The sequence below is a fragment of the Manis pentadactyla genome, chromosome X (genome assembly GCF_030020395.1).
Source record: "Manis pentadactyla isolate mManPen7 chromosome X, mManPen7.hap1, whole genome shotgun sequence".
Taxonomy (NCBI): Eukaryota; Metazoa; Chordata; class Mammalia; order Pholidota; family Manidae; genus Manis; species Manis pentadactyla.
In genome coordinates this window covers 2,490,944-2,508,247 of record NC_080038.1, presented here as the reverse complement: position 1 = coordinate 2,508,247, position 17,304 = coordinate 2,490,944, and the positions used below count along the sequence as shown (strand labels likewise).

At 39.5% G+C, this 17,304-nt stretch overlaps 1 long non-coding RNA gene across 2 annotated transcripts; it reads right to left on the bottom strand.

Moving 5' to 3' along the window:
• Positions 1-5,749: 5,749 nt before the first annotated feature.
• Positions 5,750-15,331, bottom strand: LOC118935975 (uncharacterized). Of its 2 annotated transcripts, none has more exons than XR_005034069.2 (3): positions 14,901-15,331; positions 12,996-13,060; positions 5,750-6,246 (listed from the first exon to the last, which is right to left on the bottom strand). It is a non-coding gene; the product is annotated as an uncharacterized LOC118935975 (long non-coding RNA). The 2 variants fall into 2 exon arrangements; XR_005034070.2 differs by having other exon boundaries at positions 15,225-15,331.
• Positions 15,332-17,304: the final 1,973 nt, after the last annotated feature.

Sequence of the window (17,304 nt, the reverse complement as noted above, 5' to 3'; positions counted from 1 at the left end):
TGACTTTTCCACTTTCCAACTGAACTACACGGTTTTATTACTATCCCTGCGACACGATAAATTACCAAATATTATCAACATAATGTGACCAGTTTTGTGCCATGAATCTTTATGATAGAATTTTCCTCTCTGAAAATGCCCCAATTGGACCGAGAAATATATGGTTGGGTTTCTAATAGGATCAAGGCAAAAATATAAAAGCAAATGCACCTAATATCAACTATACACATAAATACAAATATTTCTAATAATATATAATACTGCTTCTCTGTTTTCATTTCATTGAGATAATTGATAAGTAAATCGAAAGGTGACTTGCACCTTAAGGGGAAGTCAAATTATCTTCTTACGACAAGTGTCGACTTTTCAAACTGGCTTATTACCATCTTCAGTAATCAAGGCACAGACCACTGCATTACATACTGGCAGTTTCGCTTTACTAGGTTTTCCGAGACGCTGTTAGGACTTTCTCACGTATTGCTTTTTAGTAAGTGCTTTGATGGCAGTTAATCCTCACGACACTTGTGATTTGATGTAAGACATGCATGCAGAATAATACCTGAGTGTGGAGAGTGATCGGGAAATAGGTCCTTTGCAGCGTCTTCCCAAACCATTATGCTGCACCGTCCACTGCACTTGGTTGACTGTAGATAGAGAAACAATTCGCCAGTGACTCTGACTCTTAATGGCAGAAATACTGTGTTCACCCTATACAAAGTGAGAAGCGGAAAATACGTCTATTGAAATTTCACTAAGCCACAAATTATTAACGATAAAAATATCAACAGGTAATATCCCGTGGCTTCTTACAGGATTCTGGGCATCGGTAGGAGCTTTCTCCAACCATTCTTGTCTGTTTCTCCTACTAACCCTGTATGTTAGATATCTCTGTTTTCCCATTTCACAGCTGAGGAAATCTAGACTTTGCATGTTCAAAAAACTGTATTCATTATTAAACAGATAGTGACTTCTGGGACAAGAGTGGAAAGTGACAGTAAAAACCAGGGTTTAAGAATAAATGGTTTTACATTGAGCTACTTTCCATTTGTAAAGAAAAGCACCCACTTTTTATTTAATATACCCATCACACAAGGCTTATTTTGATGATTAAACAGGGTAATAATTATACAGACCTTAGAACAATCATTAGACCTTGATAATCACCATCCTATTTTCTCTTATTAACATCAAGATTTTTTCCATAGCAAAGAGGACTCGCCCATCTCATAGAAAGTTTATAGTTTACAATAATCTTTGGTCTAAAGCACGTGCATTTAAAAATAGCAACAAAATTGATTTTGTTGTCTGTTGGAACAGATTGCTTCTACAAATTGTTTCTAAGGAGAATGAATCGGTCAGCTTAATTAGTAAGAGATAATATTTTCATCAACTTCCTGGAAGCTAATCCCATCTGAGATTTTGTTACAGGCTGACGACTTTATTATATGTGTCTCATAAGATACAAAAAACAGAGGAAGTCAGTCAGTCAGCTATGTAATTTTGAAATGATTTTATTATAAGAGACATTGAAAATTTGATATGTTGTTTAAAAACAAACAGTAAATATAATTGGATAGCATGCCAAAAGGAGATTCCTTCTCTTCCTTACTGCATTATTTTCTTCTGCCCTCAGTAACAATTTAATGTTTTTTTATGTCTTCTATACTATTGCTTAAAAAACCTGATTAAACCTTTCTCCAATGAATTTCTTCTAGATTTTCCCATAAACTCGCACAGAAAATCTGTGACTGAAAAAGAATCAGACTGTCACATTGTAAAAAAAAAAAAAAAATAGGTAACATGTCGTTAATCTAGTTACATAGTCACATACATAGTTCAGAGGTCGCTGGGATTGTGGGAAATACCATCAGCTATGCAGCTTGTCAACAGTCACTGCTGAGTATTTTACAGCCATCTACGGCCACGTTTGGAGCCACTTTCTTGTGTTTGCTGATGTCACCATGATGTGAGTTGAGCCTCCGCCTACAACTCAGGTCCGTCTGTTTTTACTCTTCCATTTTGTCAAACACACCTTTTGACATCACTTCTTCCTAAATGAACCAAAGCTACACTACATGCCTCTCCTTGTTGCACACGTCTTCCGTCACCATACACGCTTGCCCTCTGCCCATGTCCTTCCTTTTATTCATTTACATTTTTAAATTAATGTGGAAAAGATCTCGGCCATGTAAAATATGAACAACAATATAAAAATGCCCCTCTGACCAGCAACTAGATAATGAGATCCTTCATTATAAATTTTCAAAGTATATTTTTAAGACATCAAATGTACATCTACTAACTTGCCTACATACATGTTTTTCAACCTTCTCAGAGGTCACCACTTACTAGGTGTCGCTATATATTCATCTGTGTGCATTTTTATATACTGACTAAACACACGTGCCCTTGTGATGATAAAATTCTGGTGCGCATCACTTTGCCATACTTTGCCATTTGCATTTTTCACCCATCCACACAGCTACATATGGGTCTCGTTCTGTGCTCTTTACTATTGTAAAGCATTACATGGTACCAACAGCAAACAATTTGCCCAATATGTCACTAAGACATTTCTTATTTCTTTTGCAATATTAAAAAAATAATAATAACAAGGAATACTTTGCGGAGCACCCACCTTGTGCAGGAATGTGACTTTACCTAGTGATTATATAATTGGCCCTTGAACAACATGGGTTTGTATGTTGTTTTCTTCAATAAAAAAAACTTGCATGACTTTTTTTTTTTTTTCAATAGAATACATAAATAATCTATTGGAAAAGTGTTTGGAGATTTGTGCCAATTTGAGAAAAACATTTTTGTCACTTAAGATAATCTAGCCATAGATTCCCAGGATCAGGATAGTTAGAATCAATCCTGACACACAGGTTTAACCCTGTAATTTATAAGACCTAAGCAAGTTGGCATAAGATTTTCCAGGCTCCACGATCTCACATGAAAAAGGAGATAATGACATGAGTTCGCATCTATGGTTGTGAGGATTAAATTAATTCCTGTGCATGAAGATTGGTGGCACAGTGTACACGGTCCATGAAAGTTGACCCCTGCCTCTTGTTTCCTCTGTGTAAACCTTTGCTGAGGCCCTAAAAACCACCCTGGTGAGAAGCCCAAATCATCTTTTATTATTTCTCTTTTTGGGTATGAACTGACATAAAATATGATACTATTTTTGGGCGCACAGCAAAGTGGCTCAGTATTTGTGTATATTGCTAAGTGGTCACCCTGATAAGTCTAGTTAATGTGCATCATTCATAGTTACAATGTTTTTTTTTAAAAATTCCTCGTGATGTGGACTTTCAAATGTACTCTTAGCAAGTTTGGAATACACAACACGGTGTTATTCACCAGAGTGGCCATGTGGTTGCTTGTGTTCCCTGGACTTACTTATCTCCAAGGTAATGTTCTGAATCAGGGTTTGTGTCTGAGAGCCTAGTTGCCGTGAGGACATGTAATAAAATTGTAGAGCTTGTGCTCTCTCGGGCAGTTCAGCGTGAAGCATGTAGAGAATTTAGCCTTTGCACCTCAGTGGAGGCCAGTGCTGGCTTAACCATCTTCTTACTTACGATTTGTTCACATCCTTGGCCTCCCTTCAGCAACAACATTTATCATGTGCAGGAAGCAATACTCACAGGATTGTTGCTTTGGTTAACAAAAAAAAAGCCTACTTCAGACAAAGAGTCATGACTGGCTAATTTCCTAAGGGCTTTCCAAAGTAAATTTTATTTCCAACAATTTCATCGTGGGCTCTGTGCAAATCATAGGCCGATCTGTGCACAATAACATAGAAGATATGCTGAGTTAAAGCCTTTAAACATTTTTAAAAAACTTTTTGTTGTAGTGGTAGCATACACTCATGACGATCCTCTTAGAAATGTGTGATCAGGTAATCGGGAAGAAAGAAAATTCCTTTTCCCTCATCTCCCCATCCTACGTTCCCATGTAAACCATTTCAGTTATTATTATGTTTGTGTGCTTTGGGATATTTTCCAGGATGGTAGCCATGCCATCAACTCCTTGATGCTTGATTATATAAGCACCCCTGATTTCTCTGGAGTTTTTGAGTGTGTCAGGCATACAAAGGAATCTTTGCTAAGTCCTAGAATACCAGGGCCCAGCGTCATCTTCTATTTCCTCCAAGTCTAAGCCTCCATGTGTAGGATAGGACTATCTGGGTTGGCTACCATCTCTTGAAACCAGACCTCCAAACTCTTCTTAATCTCATTTTTTCTAAAGGAAATTGCTCACTCTCCCCGTGCCATTCACTAAACATAATTGTGCCAATGAGTTTAGCCTTCGGGACTTCAGAAACCTTGACTGCAGCATAAAGATTCTAGAATCTTGAAAACAAGACAGGAAACATACTGGCGAAACATGAAAGGAGAAATAAATAGCTCAACAAATTATGCTGCCACTGGAAGAGATTGACTTTGGGTTCTGAGCCAGGGACCTGTTACCACATTAAGGAAACGAGGAAGCCCTAATGCGTTCCTTAGAAGGCTTGCTGTTCTACATTTCGGTATTTTATTATTTAATCCAAATAGACACATGTCTAATGTTCTCCTGGGATCCAAATTTGCCAGCTACCAGTATTGCTGGGTGGTTCTAATTTTGTGTACATGTAGTTTCCTAAAGGCTTTACCCTTTCTTTGATACACTTCTGACTGGAATTACATGTATCTATTCAGTCTCTGAGTTGCAACCTGATTTGTTGATATGGTATAGAATTTTAATAGCCTTGGGTTATGTGAAATCTTACCTTGTTACCATGATTCTCTCCAGGTGCTGGAACTACTATATTTCATGATTTTATTTGCCAGATTTATTCGATGTTTGAGTGATGGTGGGAGTGAATGCAATATTTCTCTTTTTGTAATTCAAGTATTGATAAGATTTTCATTCATCTGGCCCAGTAAGTTTCAAAAGGAGGCAAAGGACCCCTTCCATTAAAACCACAGTTGAAAAATGCTCTTTGCATTTCAGCAGGACCTGGTGTTCTGTGGATGAGGCTATGGGATTGCACCTCATTCAATTTTAATGATTGGTAATGTCTAAACAACACCTTACTAGAGATTACTCTATGCTAAAATACTATTGGTTATTTTTTTCACTATTGCATAGAATCTGTTGAACACCTGTTGAAAAAAAAACATAGCAACTTCAAAATCTCTAATCACACCCCCAAGTTACATAAAGGTGCAGTATAAGTACATTCAGTTTTATAAGTGAGGTTTAAAAGTTGTTTATTTTCATGGACATAGTTTCTTCAGTTATAAGTGACTTATTTTGCTCATTCTCTTGGTTTGCTAGAGTATTTTTCACAAAGCATTTTTCCTATTGGCTTCTGTTTGTGTTTTGATTAGATGACTTTTAAAGGTATGGTGGCCACGATGCATATGACCAAGCTGTTTATATATATGAATATGCAATATATATAACCATATATAAATGATTTATGTTTTTTTGTTCTTAAATATATATAAAATACAAAAATACAAATATATAAGCATTTATACAGTTATGATTATACACTTACATCTGTAATAAGTAGTTTATATATACATGTTATCATGTGTATACATACACAAATACCTATATATCGCTGAGATAGTTACTGCTTAATGTCGATTGAGATCATATATAGAATTTGTAAGTTGTATATGAATAACAATTATATAAACACATGTATCAATATGATATCTTCAGCGTTTCATGTTGATTGAGACCAAGCTTTCATTTTTTTCGGGAAAACTGGATCATCTTGTATCTGGACTTTGGGAAATTCCCTTGCTTTCTTTCCAATAGTGAACATTACTGGTGTCCCACAATTGTTTCATCACAAAAACGAATCCTGCCCTGCTAATCTCCTTTTCTTCTCTCCCACCCCCTATGTTCTGGCTCTAAAGAACTGTTGAAAATTATTTCCATCTATGGATTTTTACTTGAACATACCTGATATTTTACTTTTTCTGATCATGATGTGTTTTTCTATGGTAATGTTACCTTCATCTGTATTATTCCCAGTGCAGAGAGGGTGTCCATCTCATTGACTGGTCTAGTTATCAGTCGTACTTGACTGTTCTGAGGTTCTCCCAGGGTACAAACCTCTGTTTCCCTTCTTAGAGGGGATTTGTTGGGCAATGTCTAATGTCCTGAGATCCAGGGCTTCATATGTTTTGTCTCCTGTTGTTGATGGAGTTGCTTCAGGCAGAGGGGTGGGTCAGGCCCCTGGAACACCAAAGGACCGAGGGGTTGATTGTCAGACGCAAGTGATAAAGCAGTTAAAATATCCTGTAAGTCCTTCATCCCCAAATGCTCTAGGAAGGTAAGGGACGGACAGAGACTTGACATGGACAAAACTCTGTCCAGCAGCTCAGAGCGCCTTCCTGGGGAAGAAGGTGGGCTGTTTCATGGGGGGAGGGACGGGTTTGTGAGGGCAGAAGGAACTTCACAGGGTGGGGAGGCGGGGTGGGAAGTGTGGCTGATGCAGCAAGGAGAGAGCGTGTCTTCCCCTGACATCAGTGTGTTCCTGGGGGGAAGGAGGCCCCAGAGAGGGCTGAGATGCTGGCTCACATCGAGACCGGCCGGAGGTCACGGCTGTGGGAAGGAGGGTGTCTTAACTGAAGTTTCACCAGCATTTTGTTTCCATAGAGGAGCGAGGAACACACACTCGGTTAATTATTTATGAGGCACTGGATGGGAACTTGGAGGGTGTGTATCTGGCCTTGTTGTAGGGAGAGGAGGGGATTCCTGAGTCTTACCTAAGTCCTAGGAGATGTTTCTGTGCATTGACCCCTTTCCTAGAACACAAAAACGTGGGGAATTTCTAAATCCCTGCTGTGTTCTAGGATCACGAGGCTGGTGTGAAATCAAACACTGTCCATTTCTAGAGTTGGCTATGAAGTATTTTGATACAGTATTTGCACATTAGACATTCAAGGAATAAGGATTTTTAAATTTTATGGGATGGGGTAAACTTGCATAGTTACTCGCAACTTTTTTTTTTACCCCATTTAAGATAAAAGCAATAAAAACCAAGCTTTTATGGAAGGCCACTTCTTTGCCCCAATTTCTCCTTTTCCACCAGCACTTTGCTGGAATTAATCTTAACTGTCAAGATGACAGTGGCCCAAGGCTTCTTGCTACTGCTTTATAACATAAGCCTATTTACAGTCCATAGCTTTCCACATGGAGGTCACTACACCAGGGCAAACATCTTGGAAATGCCAGATAATTGTAGTCACCTGGGTCTAGCTCCCTCTTTTCAAAACAAGATGTGACAATTAAACAGCATTTGGTATCCCCCATAGATTCAAGCCCACCAGAGCCATCACCAGAGGTCAGTGAATCAGTGGTCACCTACTTTAATGTGTCCGTGAGGCTGTAGCATGTCCTCTTTATTTTTAAGGATGTTTTCCTACGTAATTCTTCTATTGTGCAAATAAATCTCCAATAAAAACATAGGAAGAAGGGACTCTCATTAATATACCGGGAAGCACTTTCTGTGATTCTCAGCATGGATAGAACAAGTCTCGGCAGTTGAGGTTGTTAGAGGTTGGGTTTATTCTCCTCTATCCTTGCCCCGCCACAGCAAAGAATTGAAAGGCAGCATTGTAACAGTGAAGCAGGGTGGAAGTTTTATTTGAACGCACTCCAGGGGAGGAGCGGGCCAGAGTCAAGGTAGACAAGGCCCTGAACTTCTAGGCAGGAGGCCCTTGTACTGCATTGTGCCTAGGAGGCGCCTCTTTGACGGACAAGGTGGGGTCGTTTGATCGACGGATCCACCTGTATAGCCTCCCCCTCGGTGAGCATGGCCCTTCCCGCCGTGAGGTGGGGTTTTGCGGGTTCTTAGTCCTGTTGGTGTGTTCCCACACTGGGATCTGGCAGCAGGGGAACTTACCTCCCTGCAAAGCCTTCGTTCCCTTCACGTGGGACCCCCACCTGGGCAGAGTCTGGCTGGGTTTTCCCTTGAACCTTACCCGGGGGTCTTTCTCTTTGAACCTCATCTTCCCTTTCCCAGCTGCTCCTGTCTCTTTCTACCTAGTAAGTTTTGAAGGGAGGTGTCGAAAACATAGAACTTTTTTAAGGCCAAGAATCAAATTCTTACCAAGGCAGTCCTTGAAGTGGCTGGGATGTATGTGAAATCAATTGTTCAGTATTTAAAAATATGACCGAGTCACAGTTCTTAAATACGGGTTTTTTAAATGTGTTTTTTTCAGCTTGCACCGGTTCATGTCTGTCAAGATGCTGGCATCATTTTATTGATCTGAAATATACTACTTTAGAAAAATGAATTATTTAGGCAATGTGTTTTGATTTTCTGTTCCCATGAAAATAGGTTTTCTCTGAGTTTTTCCACCATGTCCTAGAATTACAATCATTTTATCTTTAAAGAGAAACAATCTTTATATCCTGAAATAATGGATGGATAACCAAGGCATACAATAGTTTGCCTCATTCTTCTTTCAGAAAATGAGTAAAATTACTGAAAATTGGCCTGTAATAGATAGTCCAGACTTTGACAGAAAAAGTCAACTCTGTTTCCTGTATAAATTCAGCATAGGACGGTGTTAAAGAACCTTCCGTAAAGCATTGGGTTGCATTTCTATAAGTATCATCACCATTTGAAAATGAAATGGTAAAAAAAAAAAGTAATGTTAATACTTGGATGGGACAGTGCAAATAAAATTATGTAAGCTAAATTAGTAGGCTTGGCAGGCACTGTGCAATGGCTGTCCAAAATACACTCCCCGCCCACATTTTTGTCTTTACAAAAGAAATACAGTAAAATATCTTCCCCCAAGTCACACAGCCATGTCCCCACGTTACCTCTAAAGAGGTGTAGTTGGTCAGGCAGAAAAATAGACATGAGCAGAGATGGACAGAGACTGGGGTCCCCCAAAACTGACCCAGGGGGTTAATCAGATGAAGCTAGAGCCAGAAATGACTCAGACAGTTGATCAGATGAAGCCACAGGGGCCAAGAGGGACTCAGGAAATGTCCGAGGTCTCCCCAGATAGCAAACATCAGAAGCACAGGCACAGTGCAGCCCATATCCTGTTTGACCAATCAGAACAAGCCTGGGGGGCCAACCGCTGTTGGTCAAGGACGTCTCTGCCCTGCCAAAAAGAAGCTCCACAGTAGGCAGCCGGGGCCTGGGGGCATTAGGTTGGGGCCGCTTTGTTACAGTGTAATAAACCTATTTGCTTTTTTGACATTGGTTTCAGTCTAACTTCCCTGGGACTCCTTATTAGTTGGAAGTATTGGAGTGGGTGTTTCTTGAATATTCTCTTCTTCCCTTTCACCTGGAAATCTCCAAATCTGAAAATTTAGGTCTACTCAGATATCTGTGTAAGTATAGACAGACAGACAGTATGTAGATAGATGACAGGTAGATAGCTATATAGATAGATGGTGTATGGATGGAAAGATAGATGAGATTCATGGACACATGCTGGAGGGAATGGATAACAAAATACGTAATTGATAGATATGAAAGATGGATGATACTTAGGATAGATGCTAGATATATATATATACTTTTCTCTCTCCATGTATACATACATACACATACAAAGACCATAGATAGACTCACATCTGTCTATACCATCACATTTTTTTTCTTGTCACTTTTGGGTAAATAAAGTTGACTCAAAGGTTGTATCATTTCGACTGTTTTTGAGGCTCTACGTCATTCCTTTCTGTCATGCACTTGCAAGGAACTTCTATCCCCGCCCATCCCCCACCGCCATTTCTTCAAAGGTTCTGTTCCTCATCTTGGCTGTCTGCACACCTCTGAGCCTGAAGTACTCAGAAAGCCTGGGAGCAAAGTGGCCTCCCCGTGGGCCTTCACGGCAGCCGATTCTGCAGGTGAATGTGCCTGCCTGCTGCCTTGTGAAGGTGCTTTCCACCTTGTGTCCGGGAACCCGGTATCTACCCCAGCAACTGTAACAGCGAAGAGGAGAAACAATAGGCCTGTCCTGCCAGACCCCTGGGGAAGCATCTCCTGGATGATGGCGGTGCGCAGGCCTGGTTGGGATTGCTTTTTTTCACAGCATGGAATTGCAATTTGCATTTACATCCAAAACAATTGTTTTTGGCATTTTCCTAATAATGTTGCCTAAGGGTTCCTGTTAATTCTGCAAGCCTTTTGTTTGCAAGGCCATCTTCTTCCCCCACTCAGCATGCAGAAAGCAGAAAGCTGACCCCACGCAAGGCAGAGATGGGAAGTGCTGGGCTTTTCCTGTCCACGAAGTACAGGCGGAAGGGGGCCCTGCTCCAGGAGCTTTGTCGGGCAATCCAATGACGGAAAAAGAGCACCGTCCACCTTCACATGTTAACGTTGTAAGATTTGTTCATCCCTTCTTCCAAAGTCTGCATAGTCCCCTCTGTTCTCTGCTATGCTAAGTGTGTATTTAAGGGACGTAAGTGCAGATAGTGTTGGTAGATTTTTCTCAGAACTAGGCTGCAGTGTTTTCTCTTCCCCTTCAGGGAAAAATAAGTGGGCTTTCTGTAATTCTCCCCACTGAACTTGCAGCGTTAATTCTTTTAGTACATTTCAGTCCCAATCTCAGTCTCAAGTGATTCTCAGCATCATTTAATAGTTTGAAGTGTTTTGCATGCTACGTGTGCTGCCCTGATGGTATTCTCTGTCGTGTCATCATTCCTATTTCTGCATGAACCTTCCAGAATTTATAGGCTTTTTTTGGTGTTCGTATGATGTCCAGAAAATTTAAATGGATAGGTTGAAGCGTGAGAATTATTCATCCTCCCTTTTAATTTCATTTACCTAAACGGGACTCCGTTACTCCTTTTCATCCTTAAAGCTTCTCCTGGAAATGCCTTTGCCATCCTGATTAGACATCGAAAAATTATAAATTCCGTTCAGGGAAAGACAATTCACTGCCAACATTTTAATACATCGATATGAGGTCCTCAAATGTGAGGCATCGATGCTACGGCTCCCTGCCCATCACAGCCTGCCCTCCTTGCTAATTCAGAGCACATCACACAGACAAGGTGACTTTGAGAGTCCGGTGACTCTGTCCTTACACCGGAAACCCATGTGTTACCTTCTACCTTCAGGACAGTAACTAAGTATTCAATTCTGTACTTTGGGAGTCCCATAGATTTTTACTACTAATGGAAATACATCAATTTTTATTCATGATCTGACGTTCATGTTGCTTAAATATTAAAGGACTTTGTATATATCCAAAGTGAAATTCATCGTTCATATCAGCTTGCAAAGAACGTTTATACTTTTGTTTTAATCTTAAAATTACTGACCATGCAGTGTGGTTTTTAATCAACTGAGTAATTGGTAAAACTGAGACCCACTGGATTTACCTTTGCTAAGTTTACAAATCTCAGAAGTGACACTAATTAAGGTCTGCAGAATGTATCCTACGGTTTCCCAATGGGCTAATTATTTCACAATCTTAATGTTTCCCATTTGTTTTTACTGTTAAAAATTACAGGGGGATTGAAAATGACAACACGTTTAAACCATTTAAACATTTGACATAAGGAAACAAATTGCTGTTATGACTACAAAATGAACCTCAATCACCAAATTACATTAGGAAAATTTACATAGGCCTATAAACATAAAGCGAATATTTGTATTTATATATGTATATGAGGATTCTTACATAAACAAAAGCTTCATGTAAAATTTGACTCACTTCCTCCCCAAATCAATTTCAACAAACCACATTCATCTGTGCATTGCCGCTCTTACATGAATGGGCAAATGCGTTGTCTGCTAATTCTGTAATTTACAGCTAGATCTTTAAAATACTTTTTCCCTACATCCCAGTGCCTCCAGAGCCTTTCTCATCAGTAGCATTTTTGTTTCTTTCATTAAATGGCATGGTTTCCCCTAAGTGAGCAGTGAGTCATAAGAATTAATGCGAATTAACAGGAGCTTCAGCATGAGGAAAAAAAAAAAAGCCATACTCATCTACAGGAAAATGGGATGTCCTTGAGAGGCAAAGAGAGAAATCGTTTCTTGAGTTTGTAAATGCCCATTTTTTTCTCCATGTCAAGCTGTTAGGGCAATTTCTTAACCTTTGTATATCTCTGGCGGATGAAAATAAGATACAGTATTAACTATCTGGGGTACATTAGTAACATACAATTATGGGGTCTCCTCAACTGGTAAGACCCAGAGTCTAGTGCCCTCAAATGGCTGTCACACACAGAAATGTCTTCTGTTGAACTCAGGGCAGAAATATTTTCTGGGGTCTGTATTCTGTGCCTAAAACTGCCATAACCACTGAAAAATATGCCACTCTCTTCTATCTGTCCATCTGTTGGTCTCTCCATCCTGCATTGTTAAATGTTTTGCTTCAAAATGGGTTTTATTATAGAATGTATGCATAGATTCAGTAAGGGTAAAAATAATCACGAATACATTTGGATTTTTAAAATACATGAAGCCCAGAGAAACTGAAGGGAAAACCTTAGACACGGTGTGTTCTGAGACCAGTGCTTAGAGTGGCCCTGACATTGGTTATCAGACCCCAGCTGTGTGTTGTGAGGTTTTGCACTGCTAGGTTGAGACACACAGAGCCAAATTCAGGATCACCAGGAAGAGAACGGTTGAATGGTTTAGCCACACCAGTCTCGCACATCAGCACAGATAGAAAATTAACATACCGACATGAAAAATTTGACTTACAAAATATAATCGGTGTCATGACCAGTTGCGGTTCATTTTAGGGGAACCACTATCCCCCTCATGCTGGAATATTTAAAAAATATAATTCACCTACATTCGTGGATGAAAGCATCAATTCAGAGGAACATTTATCAGTAAATGGCAAAATATATATATATCAATGAAATTCTGCAAATGTTCATGAATAGGAAATTGCAATTCAAAGGAGCTTCCTTACCAAGGGAGGAGACAGCAGGAAATCCTTACAATATTTAATTTACTTACAATAAATAATGTAAGGTAACATACTTACAATATTTAAGATGGGAAACATCTCCTGAAGTCTTCTGTCACCAACTGTATTCTGTATTGTGCTGCCTAGAAAAGGAAAGAAATAGGTTTATGAATTGCAGGAAAATTGTCATTATATATCAATGATGTGAGAGCCCAGAAAATCCACATGAATCTACAGGGAGGCGGTCAGATGACTGTGAGGGTTTAATTGTGCTGTGAGATACAGTATCCACTCAGAAAGGTCAGTTGCCCTCCCTGGAACAGGAGTAATCCTTTGGAAAATATGGAGAAGCATACGATTTATAGTGGCAATAACTAAACATGATTTCCTTGCATAAGAATAAATAAAGGTGGTGATTCTCTCCTGATTAAGCCACTGATTGAATAAAATTCAAATAAAAATGTCTAAAGGACATTTCACAGAAATTGATAAGCTGATTTAGAATTTATGTAGAAAAACAATGGCCTGAGATAAGCCAAGAGCCCTTCCTTTATTTGAAAAGACTAAAGTGGGCAATGTGTTCTATGCGATGCTTTGTTAATAAACCTGTGTTAATTAGAAGAACATGTGTGGACAGTGAGCAGCTAAATAGTTCAATGGAAACGAGTAAACCCATCTAGATATACGGGACCAGCATATCTTTCTCCTCTCATTTGTACATTTCCAGTTAATTAGGCCTGTACAAACATATGCACAAATTATGCTTGTAATCTTGTGAAAAAAAAGGAACCAATGAAAAATAATTACAGGTTTGTTAAGAACTTAGGGCCAAATATCAAAACGCGTAAACCTTGAGGAGACAGTATTTGAGAACAGCTATAATGCAGGTTTGTGAAATGCATGAAAAACCAAAACGAAAATGTACCTTGACAGATGGTAGCTCCACTTACCATGCTGAGCATTTAGTAATGTATATAATTTTCAAATCGCTGTGTTGTATACCTGAAACCAATATTACATGTCAACTGTATTAAAAAAAAAGCAACTAAAATATAAAAAGTTTGATTAAATTCAGTTGCACTGAAATAAAAAATTCTGTCTATCCACTGTTTAAATAAAGAGTGACAAATAAAGCATCCAATATGGAGAATATATTTTCAATATATTTTACCAGCAAATGAAAAATGTTAACAATACCCACGCACACATACACAAACACCCCTCGGTTTAAAAATGGGCAAAATCATAAATAAGTAGTTCAGAGATAATCATTTACAACTCAAAGATATGAAAGGTCTTTAAGTTCATTCATAAAAAAGAAACATAAATTTAAATAGCAATGAGACTTCACGCCTTAGCCATAAAGTTGGCCAAAACACTGTATTTGAAATATACTGAGTGAAGTTAAGGCTGTACATTTGTGTAAACTCTTACCCACATCTGGCCAGATTAAAAATTGTGGTTGTGCCTTCAGTGAGTAACTCATGGACCAAGACTTCTCCTTGAAGGCATATGTCATAGATACTCAGGATCAGAGAGACCCTGAGGCCCCTGGGGGGATGTGTGTAGCAACTTTTTGAAGACCAAAGTCCCAGAACATATACTTGCTTATTAAAAGCAGAAGGGATAGATAATCCGTGTCATATTAATACGAAGAAGTGGGGTATGGCAGTGAAGAATACTAACTGTGTAGTAACTGGGGTCATGTCTGAAAACATAATGTTCGAGGAAAGAAGCAAAGAAGGAAATGTACAACGTGGTTCTCTTGCTCAATGTTCCAAATCGGGCAAAGCTTCAGAATCTCTCTCTACTGATAGAAATGAGCTCTCCATCCAGGAGAGAGGTGTCCTCTGATGAGGAAGCCAGATAATTTGGTTGAAAAGAGGAAATGAGTGGCATGAATCCACTTAGCCCGTTTCTTTACTCACGGGTGTGCGGTGTGAGCAATTGCACAGGCACCCTCTTGTCAGACGGCTCACATACTTGGTTCCCGGTGCTGCTGCCTCTGTCTTGAAATTCTGAAAACTGAAGCTTTCAACTTGGTTTCAGAAGTGCAGTTCAGCCGGGAGATGAAACTTCTTCATGCTCAGAGGAGCTGTGTACTGCCTGCATTCCTGACAGTTGCTGGCTGCTTCCCTAGATGCACCAGTCATGGTGCCCTAGGAGCACGGAAGGCAGATGGACTCACAGGGGCCACGAATGGCCATCCGGTGTGGCGGTGCTTTCTCCTGGAACTACAAGTTGCTTCTAAGAAACCCAGATGTCACAGAACCCTGTCCTATCTTGTGTCCTTCTCGTGTTACTTACGGCAGGACTGCTCATGCTGCAGAAAGATGACACAGAAGTAAAGGGGGAGAACAAGGCAGCTGAAATTCCTTTCGGCTTCTTTGCTCCTTCCTCAGCAGCGAGCTGAAGGTAGAGCATGTTGGGAGCATATATGCATATTGGTAAGTAAAGAAAAATTCCTTGACGTGGCCTCCTGCCGTGCTTCCACTGCTCTCGGAAGAATGACACATTTATTTAGGCACGAGCTACAAAATCCATAATTTACAGGGTAAATCCTCTGATGCTGGAATGTCAACATAGCATTGCCCAGTATAAAAGCTAAAAATCATGACGATGACTAAGTATTTTAATTAGAATATTAAATAGCAAATTCAGAAAACGATGGCGAACTTTTCCTGAAAGGGTCACCTTTTCGGCGCTGTGAGTTATGAAGGCCGTGTTACAATAACTCACGTCCCCCTGTCGCACAGAGGCAGCCACGCAGCATACGTAAATGAGTTGGTAGGACTGTGTTTCAACAGAACTATTTACAAAATCAGACAGTTGCTGGGATCTGGTCCAAGTGACCCACGGATATGCCAAGGTAAAGAATCCACTATCATTCAGACAACAGAAGGGAACTCCTAAAACCTTAGGGTGTGTCTTAAGCATTCTTCAAAGCTCCATTTTTTTTCTAACCTAAGCATTTGCATGATGTTCAACATCATTGTAGATACCTGTTTGCCAGGATTTTGAATATTTAGGAGTTATAAATGAATAGGTGGGCTCACGTTGCTCTCATCTGGATCATTCAGTCTGCATATGGCTTGCAGGACAGAACAGAGAAAAACACCAACACTTGCTTGCATTTCTGATCCCTGTGGGTTATACTCTCCAAGAGCTGTTATCCTTAAAAACAGACTTCAGAATGCCACCCACAGTTATTGCCCATGGCCTGACATTCTCAAGCCCTCCAGCTGCAGAGTCTGGTCTTTTCCTACATTTGTCACTTTGGTTCATTAGAAATATTACAGTGGTGTATGAATACTTGATGCAAAGACTAGGATTTGGGATAATAAATCTCTGCACCAGCACAGCACTGTCTCTTTGCTACGGGCAAGAGTAAAACATGGATGTGTATAACTCGATCTGTGGGGGCATCAGTTTTTTTTTTCTTCCTCCTTTAAGAGTTCAGACCTGATGAAATGTCAATGCAGGAATTATGTTCTGACCTCCTGCAGGATTTACATTTCTTCTCATAGAACCTGCCAGTTCCTTCTTTCCTAAAGGTTTCTTGCTCTCCAAGGAAGTTTCTAGTTTAACCAGAAACTTCTCTACAATCCCTTCGGTGTGACAGCACGTGCTTTTTCTAAGCAGTATACATTTCTTCCAAGAGGGGCTTCTTGGGGCAGCTTACCGAGAAATTACCTGAAATGAGGTTTTTTTCCAACTCTGCAGAAGTTGGAAAACCTGTAGCAAGCATTCGCACACTTGCTAAAACATTTAAAGATGACGCTGAAATTGCCGTTAGTGCCTGTCAATCACCATTTAATGCACTGTGTAAAGGGAGGTAGGTGAATCCGTGTATGGTAAGATTTTTTGTTTTTGAATTCTTAGACATGATTTTTTTTTCAGTGCAAAGACCCAATAATATTAATAAGCTCTATAAAATAGAAATACATTTGAAAACAAGTTCTAATATCATGCTACAGTTTTAAAATGTAAATTTAAAATGTAAAACCACATATGCATATAAATATGTTAAATATAGATGTCTGTAGCCATATTTGAATTAAATTCAGTTGTGGTGGAATCTTAATTCTGTTGTTGTGTTTATATTTCATCTCTATTTCAATATTTTCATGCCGCAAAGCCTCCTTGGGGTTTTGCAATTCCAGGAATGGGTGTGGTATTCTGACAATGACCAGCATGTTGGCTTTTGAGGTAGCTTGTAACCACCAGCTACACAGATACATTGTATAGATTGGCAACCTCAAAAAGGTACACTAGATATTTTCAAATCACTAACAGGTATATAACACTTGCATTTGTCCCCAAAGACACCTTTTGTCTTAAGGTGTTTGTTCAGCTTCAGAGTAAACATTTCATTTTGCAATGAAAT